At 37.0% G+C, this 13390-nt stretch overlaps 1 protein-coding gene across 2 annotated transcripts in view; it reads right to left on the bottom strand.

The window, feature by feature from the left end:
• The window catches only part of LOC132115178 (chemokine-like protein TAFA-2), an 84692-nt gene extending 72797 nt beyond the window's left edge, over nucleotides 1-11895 (bottom strand). Inside the window, exon 1 of one of the 2 annotated variants that reach the window (XM_059523573.1) lies at nucleotides 11435-11895. The gene's annotated coding sequence lies outside the window, so the exon portion shown is untranslated. Of the gene's footprint in view, nucleotides 1-9682; nucleotides 9803-11434 lie in introns of those variants that run through there. The other variant, XM_059523575.1, reaches the window with a different exon arrangement.
• Between the last annotated feature and the right edge of the window lie 1495 nt (nucleotides 11896-13390).

Below are 13390 nucleotides of genomic sequence, written 5' to 3'. Positions count from 1 at the left end.
TCCATGAGGAAAACTCACTAAGTGTCCCTAAAACTGAGGAAGCAGGAAGTTGAAATTAAAAATGGATCTGCATTAGTTTTGAAACATTAGCTCAAGATAAGATGACGAAGTCAGCATTTATCCTCATTAAAAAATCAGACTACTCTAGAGAACATCTTACAGAAAACACATGAAATTACACTCTTTATACAGATAATTAGCCAATTTAAAACTGACCTGTTAAATTACGATGAGTTATGTGTTATTATTCCCACCATGCAAAAATATTTCCCCCGATGAAGTATTCTAAAGCGGTTTAACACAAAATGATAAAGATACAACGAATTAAAACAAATTTGTTCTGTAAATTATCATTAATTTTTCCATATTCTGACTGCTGTTTCACTCACAGGCCAGATTTTTTTGAGCTGATTTTCTGTGATGTACATACTGTCATGTCTCTTTAGCTGTAGGCCATCCAACAAACCTCCTCATCGACACACCAGACAAATGGAAGACAGACAATGGGGGAAAAAAATAATGTTTCTCCATTTCCTCTGCGGTGCTCTTTCTGTTGATGTGCATGAGTGCTCTAGTCAGAGAGAAGTCAAAGCAAGTCTTGCTGTGTGACATGTCAGAGAATCAGAAAGGACTGGAAAGATACATGGTGGTTTTATCAAACGGCTGCAGATGGGCTGAGAAGCCTGAGAGCAGAGGATGATGGGATATCGTCTCACTTTGCCCAGGGATCTGAGCAACGTCAGAGCACTGCAGCGCAAGATCATCCAAATTCATTTCAGAGAGCTTAAACTACCCACACACACAACATGTATCCCTGTATGGCAGTAAATGGTGTGTCAAATGAGAATGAGAAATTGTCTATGGAGATTTGTAAGGATCTGCAACAGCCTGTCAACTCTGTCACTTGATTCTCATGCAAAATTTAACCACAGAGTTTAGGAGTAAAAAAAAAAAATAAAAACGGTTAGAAGATATTTACTTAAAGTTGGTGTAAAGGCAATCCAGAGAATTGTTTCTAAACACATTATACATGTTAGAAATGTATTGCTGAAAACACGTTACAAATACTGTGAACTATGCAGTACTGAATTGTGGAGTTAGATCCTTAAACAGTTAAAAAAAAATTGTGTTCAGGATTTTTGGACGGGATGAAATCATGTCTCGATGACGCACTGCAGTCACTGAGCATGGCCCCTCCCCTAACACTATACATACAGACGGTTGGTCTGGGAACGCCCCCGGGAACGCCCCGTCACGCGATGTGAATTTAGCCTGTGGGGGAAAACATTGCCTTGGCGCCAATTAAAATACATGGGACAATCATGCCGAGGAGTTGCTGTGTCGTTTTCTGTACCTCCAATAAACTAACAAATTATTAATTAAAGTTCTACATCCTTCCTAATAAACATAAAGAACCGGAAAGGAGGACAAAATGGCTACAAGCAATAGATGTTCGCGGGTAAAAACATGAATGCAGTGGAGAGCTGTTTTATAGTAGCAAGTTGTGCTTCTTATTGTAAGTTGTGCTTCTGATGAAATGAGACACAGACACTGTTTTCCTGTTAAATTCTGCTGATAGCTTTTAAGAAATATATTGAATAAAGTTCCATGTAAATATACTCGTCATGACTTCATGGGAGTGCTAATTAGTCCTATTGTTTATAATACATTATGTGTTTACCATTTCGTTTCAATAAAAACATATACCTAATTATTATTGCCTCATTGCTATTATATATGTATTTTAACTAATTGTAAAGGTTATTGTTCACCTAGGTCTATTTTTATTAGCACAAAAAAAGTTAAAAATAATAATAATTATCTGATTACTTGATTCATCGTCAAAATAATTGACTGCTTAGGCTACTCTGTTACCAAAATATTCATTAGTGACAGCTCTATTTTATCATTCAAATTTTATTCAAAAACAAAACCTACAAAAAAAAAAAAAACGTTCTATTGTTTTATTTTTTGATGATATGTGGACCAAAAAAAGTAAAATAAATAAATACATAAAACAAGCCAAAAAAAAAACTAAACAAAACAAAAATGAATACAATCAAATAAAATAAGATAAAATGTGACGACACACACACATACATCTCTTTCAGGCAGTTGAGCATTTGCAGAGACTTTGATTCCCAGCCTTATCCACTGAGCCAGACACCGTGCGATCTGTTAGGTTTGCAGTGATGAGACGGGTGAACAAGTGCTCTGTTAAAAGCAGTCTCTCATCAGCGTAATTATGTGCTCGTAATCATGAGAACCCTCTGCGGAACGACCCAAAGTTTGAGTTATTCAACCCCAGAATGTTATACATCATTCAGGGACCTCTCAATAAGAGACAGAACAAAATAACTCAAATACTAACCCAAAAATATTTAGTCACATCTACACATTTTATAATGAGATCAGAGGGTGAACACATTAACATGGACAAAGATGAGCTTCATTACTAACAAACTTTCAAATCCCATGCAGGAAAGGTTGTTAGAAGCCTAATGGTTAAGCATTGATGGTGTTGACAGAAAGGTTGCCGTCTCAAGCTTTAGTTTATCACCATTCTGCCTTTAATAAAGAACCCTAACCCTACTTTTCTCAGGGGGATCCTGCTAAATTGCCATTAGACTCTGAATGAGAGAAGCAACAAATAAGAGATAAAGAGATAAAAGCCATTTTGTGTTTGTAATTAATAAACTAAAGTGCAAGAAATTAACTAAAATTATCCAAGCATGCACTATTGCTACTCCAGAAAGCATGTCTGACTCATTTGGAATCATGCATACACAAGAAAAAAGAGTGGAAAACATACTCAATGTAAAGGGGAAAAAAAGAAGGTGAGAGAAAAAAAAATGATGATATTCATTGTTTTTCAGCCCCGAAGCAGAAAGTCCTCTTTCTGGCATGAATTCCCATAACACCCTCAAAACAGAGAGAAGACCGAAAAGAGAGAAAGAGAGAATGAAAAACTAGACACAGTAAGAGACAAAGAGAAAACCTAATGGTTCACCGAAAACAAATTGTTCTGAGTGAAAGCTGCCTCATACCAAGATACATGAGAGGGGAAAAAAGGACTGGGAGAAAGATAAGAAAGAAAACAGGAAAAACAGACAGAATGAAAAAATGAATAATTATAGCAAACAAACAAGTTAGAAAAAGGGGTACAGCGGGTCGCTTCCTAGTTGTTTATTACAGCTTGACTGTGTCCAGGTAAGTCCTGCAAAAACCTCAACTTAATGATTAATGGCCATCACACCCCCATGTGTTTGTCCCAAAATAAACCTCAAAGGTGGATCTGTTCTTATCCATCATCCTTCAGCAAGCCTTCACTACTGTTTGCTTTCATTCTGACTGATCCTCAAGGTGTGTGTGCATGTGTGTTATGTGAAAATTCACATCAGACAGGGAGTTGGGTGTAATTAGGCTCCAAGGTGCTTGTTTTGCCTGAATTCTGGGACCCGGAGAGTAAAACTCAGCCAGAAGTACCAAATACAAACCCACTATGATAGTCACACGCTCAAACACAAACTAGATCACAAGATGCATCCAGTGGTAACACTTCAGCAATTGTATGTAAGGTATGCTGATGTAAACCTCACTCATACATCAAATGCAACAACGAATGGCTACAATGAGAAAATACTTTGTTGTGAAATACATTGCATCTACATTGCATTATTTAGTTCAAACTAGAAAAGATTAAGCAAACTCTCCATTAGTACTCATGTAATAATAAGAGCTCAAAATATCTTTAACACTGGTAATAATAAGAAATATTTCTTGAGCACCAACTCAATGTATTCGATTTCTGAAGGTTTTTATTCTGAAGGAGTAATGGATGCATCACAGGAATAAATTACATTTTTAAAACAGAATAAGTTATTTAAAATTTTAAATAATAGTTCACAATATTACTGTTTTACTGTAATGTTGATCAAATAGTTGCAGCACTTACTTTACATTCTTATTCACTTTATTCAATTGATACCAAAGATTTCACTCAATTTACTATCAAAACAGCAGCAATGTTATTGAAAGTAGATCAAATGGAGACTTCTGCTTCTCATTTTTCTCCTGAGAAAGATTCACATAATCTCACGTGTCACTGTGCCACAATAACCAAATCTGCAATGAAATGTCAGATATTTCAGTACGAACACAATTATTTCTCATCAAATTCTCCCAAGACCAATTTATCTGAGCAATGCTATCTTCTTTAATTTTAAGGCTCTATGCTTTTACTTTACATATACCACATCTGTGTCTATTTTTATTTTTAAGAAAAACACTTTGGACAAAGTTGATACTTAAATGAAGCACAACATCAAGTCTCCTGAGCATTAAAAGAGTAGCATTCTCCTGTGGGTATTTCTATTGTGTTTGTTTACCTGTTCTTTTTTAGGCACTTATTTTGCTGTCTCTCACTGGAAAATAAAGATTCTTACAACAAATAAATAAATGCTTCAGCCTACAAACACACACACATGCTCACACACAACCTCTTCACCTGGCTCACCTTGTGACTGAGCAAGTCATCCATTTATACGCTTCACCTCGGGAAACACTGGGGGTCACTTAGGCTACGTTCACACTGCAGGCTGAAACGACCCAATTCCGATTTTTTGGCCCCTATGCGACCTGTATCTGATCTTTTCATGACAGTCTGAACGACACAGATCCGATCTTTTCAAATGCGACCCAGGCCACTTGGGTATGTGGTCCTAAATCCGATACGTATCCGATCTTTTGAAATGCGACCTCCGTCTGAACGGCCAGGTCACATGTATCCGACCCGTACGTCATTGATACGCTACAAACATCATAATTCTGCGTTGAAGTAGGCGGGAATGAGAAGATAAACAACAACCATGGCGGACGATGCTGCTTAAATAACTTTAATATTGCTAAACGAGCTCCACTGTTGACTAGACTGTTGTTGACATCCATGTTTAGCTACTTCCGCAAACAATGAGTGACGTCATTGGCCGTCGAGTACTCTTCTGCGCATGCGGATCACTTCTGGGTCATTTCACATTCACACAGGAGATCACAAAAGGTCGCATTTATTTGGAAATGTGAACGGCCTTGCAAAAAAATCGAATTTTTTCAAAAAATCGGAATTGAACATTAAGCCCTGCAGTGTGAACGTAGCCTTACTCCCTTACTTTCTTTCTCTCTATTTCTTGATTCCTGTGGAGGCAGTGTCATGGCAGTAATGTTAATCTTGCCCCGTGAGACAGAAATGACAACTGGATGAAAAAAAGGAGGGTGAGAATGCAGTAATAAAGTGCTCTCTCGCTCTTTCTCTCAGCCAAGGTCTGTTGAACTGTGAGTTGAAGAGTAAAGTTGTGGTCATCACTGCCCTTATTTTCTCAACGGGAGAACCTCTCTGTGTGATTCCACATGATGGGATCAGAAAGCAGAATAAGGTAAAGAAACTGTTTGGGTTTTTTTTCAGAAGAAGCAGATTTCATGGTGTTTTTCTCATTAATCAACACTTTGGCAGATGGCTCAGCTGCACACAAAGCAATTTACTGAAAATAACCAATCATCAATATCAGGGCCATGAAACTTTCATGCATAAATATTCAGAAGTTTAAAACTCCATTCTTTCTTCCAAATTGCAAAATGACTTTCTAAATGCAACTAATTTTGTATAAATCATTTATTTAATAATTTCATTCACAACATGTTTTTGAAGGCATACACTGTAAGAAAAAATATCCATGCAAAAACATATAATGTCCTGGAAGAAAATGACCAATACTTTTTTAAGTTAAGTTTACAGACATTTTCTCTAACTCTAAAAGATAACACAATTCCATGTGTAATTTAAAATCTGTAAAACACCTGCGAGAGATAAATCCAGAAACTGCATCATATTAACAGTGTATTGGCCCTTATTTTTATAGACTTTTCTTAGAGTGTATCAACGGATATAAACTTGCAAATTCACTATTAAGGGAAAGCTAATGCATAAAAAACCTCATTACACTAATAATCCATGTCTGCCAACAAAACCCCACCACATCAGCCAACTAAACTCAACACTGCCACAGTTCTACCTATAGTCATCACACTCAATAAACTGCAGATCCACAGTAGACTGTTCTGCCAACACTATGACAGCATTGTTTCTCTAATAGTTGCTAGTCATTTATTTTACATAACTTATTTTTCAGATATTGACACCATAGTAAAAGCAATCAAGCAATCATTTTCTTCATTTCATTTTTCATTCCACTCCAATCAAACAAATTTTGTGAAGTGCAGGTGCATCTAAAAAAAATTAAAATATCATGGAAGTTTTTTGTTTTTTTTAATTAAAAAAGCTAACTTTCTTATATTCTACTGTAGATTCATTGCACAAAACCGAAATATTTCAAGAGTTTGTTTTGTTTTAATTCTGATGATTACGACTTACAGCTTAGGAAAAAAAAATCAGTATCTCAAAAAATGTGAATATTCCATTTTGAGCTTAAATGGTTTGATTAATTTTGAGTATAAATACTGGGTACCTCTTGGGCTAGTTTTGAACATGCAACCACAATTATGGGAAATACTACTGACTTGACAGTTGTCCAGAAGACAATCATCCACAAGGAGCATAAGCCACAGAACATCACTGCTGAAAGGGATGGCTGTTCACAGAGTGCTGTATCAGAATATATTCATAGAAAGTTGACTGGAAGGAAAAAGTGTGGTAGGAAAAGATTCACAAGCAGCAGGGATGACCACAGCCTTGGGAAGATTGTCAGGAAAAGCAGATTCAAGAACTTGGGAGAACATCACAAGGAGTGGACTGAAGCCAGAGTCAACGCATCAAGAGTCACCACACTCAGACGCCTTCAGGAAAAGGGCTACAGCTGTCACATTCCTAGAATCAAGCCACGCCTGAGGAAGACTGGAGGAAGACTGGAGAGGCACATAATCCAAAGTCCAGTGTGAAGTTTCTGAAGTGAGTGATGATTTGGGTGCCGTGACGTCTGGTGGTTTTGGACCATTGTGTTTTATCAAGTCCAAAGTCAATGCATCCATCCAATGCCAAAACCTCTTCCAAGTGGTTTGCTGACCATGATATTACTGTGCTTGATTGGCCAGCCAACATGCCTGACCTGAACTGCACAGAGAATCTATGGGGTATTGTGAAGAGGAAGATAAGCAACATCTGACAAACAATACAGAGGAGCTGAAGGCTGCTATCAAAGAAACCTGGGCTTCAATAATGCCTCAACAGTGCCACAGGCTCATAACCTTCATGCCACACTGCATTGAAGCAGTAGTTCATTCAAAAGGAGCCCCAACCAAGTATTGAGTGCATAATTAAACCTGCTTTGGAGATCTTGAACATTTCTGTTATGTAAATCTTTTTTTGATTGATCTTTGGGAAAATATTCACATTTTTTGAGATTTTGAATTGTCCTAAGTTGTAAGTCATAACCATCAGAATTAAAACGAAAAACTCTTGAAATATTTCAGTTTGTGTGCAATGAATCTAGAATATAAGAAAGTTAGCTTTTTTGAATTAAATGACAAAAAATAAAGAACAGTTCCATGATATTTACATTTTTTAAGATGCACCTGTATGAAGTATTGTCTCATGTGAAGGAAAGATTTACATTAAGATGCACATTAAAGAAATTTACAGTTTCAGCATATTAGAATGATTTCTGAAGAATCATGTGGCACAGAAGACTGAAGGAGATGCTACTGAAAATTCAGCTTTGCTATCAGAGGAATAAATATTTAAAAAAATTATTAAAGGGGTCATATGATGCGATTTCAAGTTTTCCTTTCTCTTTGGAGTGTTACAAGCTCTTGGTGCATAAAGAAGATCTGTAAAGTTGCAAAGACTAAAGTCTCAAATCCAAAGAGATATTCTTTATTAAATTTAAGAGTCAACCACACCTACCTAGAACAACTCGTTTAAACATGCCCCCACATGTCTATGTCACGATGTGGGAAGATTTGCATAACACTGCCTATATGTTCACGCAAAAAAAGAAGGCATAACTTTTATTCTCGCTGTTATCACCATCGCCATGTTGTGGAGACGCTGTGTGCTTCATTGTTAAAGTGAAAATACTTAGTTTGGCTTTCCAAAAGAGGACACAAAAGAGTTAAGTTGTATCCACAACACTGTTCCAGGACAGTTCAACCCAAATATTCAGATGTGTGCAGCGCATTTTATGGAGGACAAGGACTGTTTCCTGAACCAGTAGCCTACAATCAGTCTGTGACATAAAGGCTGTTTCCATAAAGTGGGGAAATTCCAATTTTTTAAGGACAGTCTGGTGCTTCTGACTCACAGCCTGTAAGTATGTTTCCATATTTAAAGAATTTGCCACTGATGATTCAAATGCGAGTTTTGAGCAGTGTAGAGTAGCACTTGTTGTTTGTCATTTCTCAGATCACAAATCAGACATGGCTTTATGTTTACGTGGTGATATGCATAACGTAATGTGTAAAAAGACAGTATAAGTTATTATAATCAGTAATTATGTCCCCACTGGATGCAAAAAAATGCCTCATTTGTAATGGGTTTTATTGGTTTGTCACGTCGTCCCGGGAGATGGCATCACAGTATGTTAAGGGGCATAGCATTTCCGTCATACGCTTGAGGCATTCAGCCAATCACAATGCACTGGCTAGCTGGCCAATCAGTGTACACCTCGCTTTTTAGAACACTGAGCTTTGTAAAAAACTATGTGTTTCAGAAAGCCAGGGCATAGAGAAGCAACTATAATGTACATTATGTGAAAAATATTGTGTTTTTTAACCTTAAACCGCATAAATACATTGCAATACACCAAATAATGTTCTTTTTAGCAACGTCATATCATATGACCATATGAAGCATTAGACAGCATAAGAAACATATTTTTAAAAAAATAAAAAATAAAAATGATTCAAAACTTTTTACCAGCAGTGTGGTATTCATATATACACACACACACACCAAGTGTATCTGTATTTAGCACTTTAAAACTGGACTGACAGCTGTATTCTGCTGCTGCAAATGGAGAGTCACACACACACAATGCCACAAACATAATTACAAACACTGGTTCTCTGTGAACGCTTTAATAAATTATTCACACCACACTAGATAAATTAGTGGGACTGAATGAACGAGGTCTGGTCAGCTGACTACACTCAAATCATTTTAACTGAAACCCAAACCAGCAGCAGAAACCTGAGATTCCCGCTCTGACCCAGACATCAGCCATTCCAACAAGTAACAGTTATTTGTCACAGTTGATAGCCTGTGAAAACACTCACAATAATGCAGCCAAGCATCTTTATAAACACAAACTCACACAATACACATGCCGTTCAAGTGTATGAAATTAGTAATGAGATGATAAGGGGAAAATAAGCATCATCTAGCAGTTAAACTAAACAGCATTACAAAACAAATTCTTGGCCGAAGGAGAGTGCTATAATACAATAAAGAGAAAAGGAGAGAGATTATGACTGGAAAGAAATATTTAAAACCAAGTGCATTAAAAATACACAAGAATCTTAAAGGCCTGCAGATGTTCCTCCTAAGATGGTACAAGTCAAATATAATTAGCACACTCTCTCGCTTTCTCTATCCATCTCTCTCTCTATGATTATTAAATCATTTTTATAAAGCGCCTCTCTCTTTCTTGTCAACATACAGGCTAATTAAACTTACTCTGGGTCTCAGAATGGGCAGATCACTGTATTTACCCCTTTTCAACCATTGGCAAAATGTTTCAGACCCATCCAGTGAGTGAGAATGAGTGTATCAGTACAGCGAGGTCTTTCCCACATGCAGTGCTCAGGTTAAACCACTTTCACTCTAACAGCAGATCCAGGACCTGCACACAACAGAGCCAAATCGAATAAACTACTACATTCAGTGGTGACTCACAAAGGATTATTTCAGCAGCCAGTATCAGCGGGGCATCTGTGTGTTCCTAAGCCTTTTGCTCCCGACAACATCCTCCCTCATAGCGAACACATAACCAGCTCTGTTAGGAGGAGAATAAATGCTCACTGTGGCCCGAAGGGAGTTATATCAGCCAACCACATCAGCCAAGGCAATGTAATTACTGTGAAAATTATAGTTCCAACTACAAATTCATATGGCCATATTCTGCAATGTTCATATGTTCCTGTCTTTTATCTCCCATGGTGATTTGGAGGATTTATAAAACACTTTATCTTATTTGGTGCAATTTGCTGATGCAAAAACAGCTTAAAAAGAAGAAAGTTATGACGTATGTGTGAAACCCACATTTTATTACATTTTTGTCTCCTAATCGTTTAGCTCAATAGAATCTTTTGTAATTAAGCGATTCAACTGGATCACAAAACCTATTTGAATGATTCGTTAAGGAATAAATGTGAAGCATTTGTTCAAGGCTCAAAAAATCGATTCGAGTGATTCTCGAGTCAGCGATTCACTGAACTGATAACCATCTCTGTACTGTATTTGATTAATTTAAAAAAATGACCTGAAAACCTATGAACCGTGAAAAATATCGTTATAATTTTTTTTTTATTCGAATGTAAAATAAAATGTTTAATGTAAATTCGAATTATATTTATGTTCTAAGTGTTATTTTATGAGGTGATAAGAGCTGGAAAACAGACTAAAAACTGGAAAACTCTAAACATTGCAAATGACGAAATTGGAAATGTATGGAAACAGCTATAATTTATTTATTTATTGAAAGGAATTGAGAGAGAGAGAGAGAGAGAGAGAGAGAGAGAGAGAGAGAGAGAGTCACAAAAAAATGATTCGGACTTCCCATCACTTCTCGCTTGAGGTGAATGAGTTGGTGGCCGTAGGCTGTGCGCGTGACAGCGCATCTTAGACGCCCGTGCCAGGCTCCCTGTATGAGACCAGAGACCTTTACTCTGTTTGCACCCTTTCCAATCATGGTAAGCTTTTACTGGGTAAGATTTACTGGGGTAATCCTGACCTTTACATAGCATGTAGCCTACTCTTAATGCGGTAAGAAGACGAAACGCCGTCAACACACACACCCTCGCTCTCCCGCGCGCACACACGCAAACACATCACTGTCATTGCCCTTTTTACTCTATGGTATTATTTCTTAATCGAGCTTGACACTAAATAGTCCAGCTTTATAGCTCCCAGGACGATTCTCAGGTTTACACACAGGCTTTAGCCTACCTATTAAGTTTCAGTGACCCGCGTCGGGTCACGATTAGAATTCATTACTCACTAAAATAACTGTCATGGATCGCTAAAACAGACGATAGCCGTTTTTTATCATTATTATTATTTTTTTTTTTTTATTGATTAATTATTTGTAACTATGTGGGATACTAAACACCATCCTGTTCTTCTTTGTGGACATCTACGTTGAGCAATGTAATTTAAGCACATGTAAAATATAAGTGTCAAACCAAATGAACAGCAAAAACTGCATACCTGTTGGCGCGGTGGTCCGGATTATTACCCAGCTGCAGACACGGGTCTCATTGCCCTTGCATTATAGATTATTCCATCCACGAATCAGAGAGGCTTGAACAATCCTATATTTACTCTGTCAGAGAGAGTCAGAAACCCACAAACACAAAAAAAGAAGTTCAGTCCTCTGATCACAAAAGTGCCCGATGTCCCCGCAAGGCGTCCGGGTGCGCGGAGACGCTAAATTCCTCCTCTCGCAGCGTCTCAGATCTTCAACTCAACTCAAACGAGAGCGGCGTGAAACTTTACATCAGCGCTTTCGCATCTGGTTTAAAAATCACACAAATGTTAGTAACGGAGCCATCACCCCACGTAGTATCCTGCTGGGCTTGTTTTCACGGTGTGTTCCGCGCTGGAGATCGACGCTCTGTGCAGGATCTGGATCTGCTGATGCTGAAGGCAAAGGTCCGGAGCGCTGTGCTGCGCTGTGCTGCGCTGGCTCGCTCCCTGTGTGCTCTCCAGGGATGTCAGAAAGAACCCAACGCACAGTGAATCAGCGCCACTCAGCGGCGTCCGTGACAGCTATCCTGTCGGTTCTACTCTCTCTGTGCTTATTAGTTGTTTTTTATATATATTCTTCTGAGTGGCAAATAAGACTTAACAAAACCTGCCATTCAAAAGCACAAACAACTTGATAAGTAGGCCTACATATGGTCTTAAAGCGAAAAGCAACCGTCTCACTGATTATAAAAAGTCATTCAAGGAAAAGGGCACCTTATTTGAGATCACAGGTTTATCTGAGTGGCATAAGACTTTGCTAAACTTGCCATTTAAATGCACAAAACCTGATAACTACAATACATATGAGTTTAATGTGGCAGGAAACAGATTTAACCGACTATGAGAAGTCTTATAAACATATCAATATGTTCTTATGAACATACCAATAAAATATATTTTTAACACATGAACTTTTACAATGTGTCAATAAAGGAAATTTTCTTAAAACATTACCAAAAAAAATCAGAAACACTTTCTTCATGAGGAAGACTGTTTCCAAATACATGAAGAAAAAAAATGTAAAACAATTATTTATGTAGGCTATTCTTCATAATAAGTTATATATATAACTTATTATGAAGAATAGCCTAAATAAATCATTTATTATGAAGAATAGCCTACATAAATAACTTATTATGAAGAATAGCCTACATAAATAATTGTTTTAAAACATAACTGTGCAATAATCATTTTGAAAGTGTGTCACATTTGCAAAATCTGAAAATATAGCCTATAAAGATTAGTTTCAAGTACATCGGTTGAATTTTGATTTTGATTCTAGTATTTAATGTAAAAAATATTTAATAAAATGTTATTTTTTCAATACAAAATAGTGTGCTTGGGTTAAATGAAGTATAATTACCATATATAGAATGATTTGTTATAATAATGAGTAATGGATTTGGTTTAAAAGTGTCCACCTTATTTTAGATGTGATGTACCTTGACTGTGCAAGGTTTTTTATTTTAGTTTTTCAATGAGTTATTTAAGCTATTCAGAAAAAAATCCATAATGCTACCTGATGATGCAAACTGGTATTTGTTATTATATTATTTAAATCCATTATCATAATCATAAACACACTGGTTTTTAGTGCAAATAGTTTTATGGTTTACTGCACTTTGTTATTCTCCCGCTAATGAATTGGAAGTCTTACACATGAAGATGAAGATTGAGCATTCTTGGCTCGGTTGATCTGAGTGCCTCCCCAAAACAGAAATTCAACAGAAGTCACAAAGAGTGATACATATGTGTTGAGACTTCTTAAGTGATATATATAATACTTGCAGTGTGTAGGGTGGACAAGTTTCCAAGAGTCATAGAAATGTTTGGTGAGAGAGTGAAATAGGTATAAGGGATAAACAGGGAGACAGGGGAATGAGATTGAGAGAAAGAGGAATAGACTAAGGAAGAAAG

Source organism: Carassius carassius, chromosome 34 (assembly GCF_963082965.1).
Source record: "Carassius carassius chromosome 34, fCarCar2.1, whole genome shotgun sequence".
Taxonomy (NCBI): Eukaryota; Metazoa; Chordata; class Actinopteri; order Cypriniformes; family Cyprinidae; genus Carassius; species Carassius carassius.
Note: the sequence above shows the minus strand (reverse complement) of the source record. Positions and strands in the feature narration are given on the sequence as shown.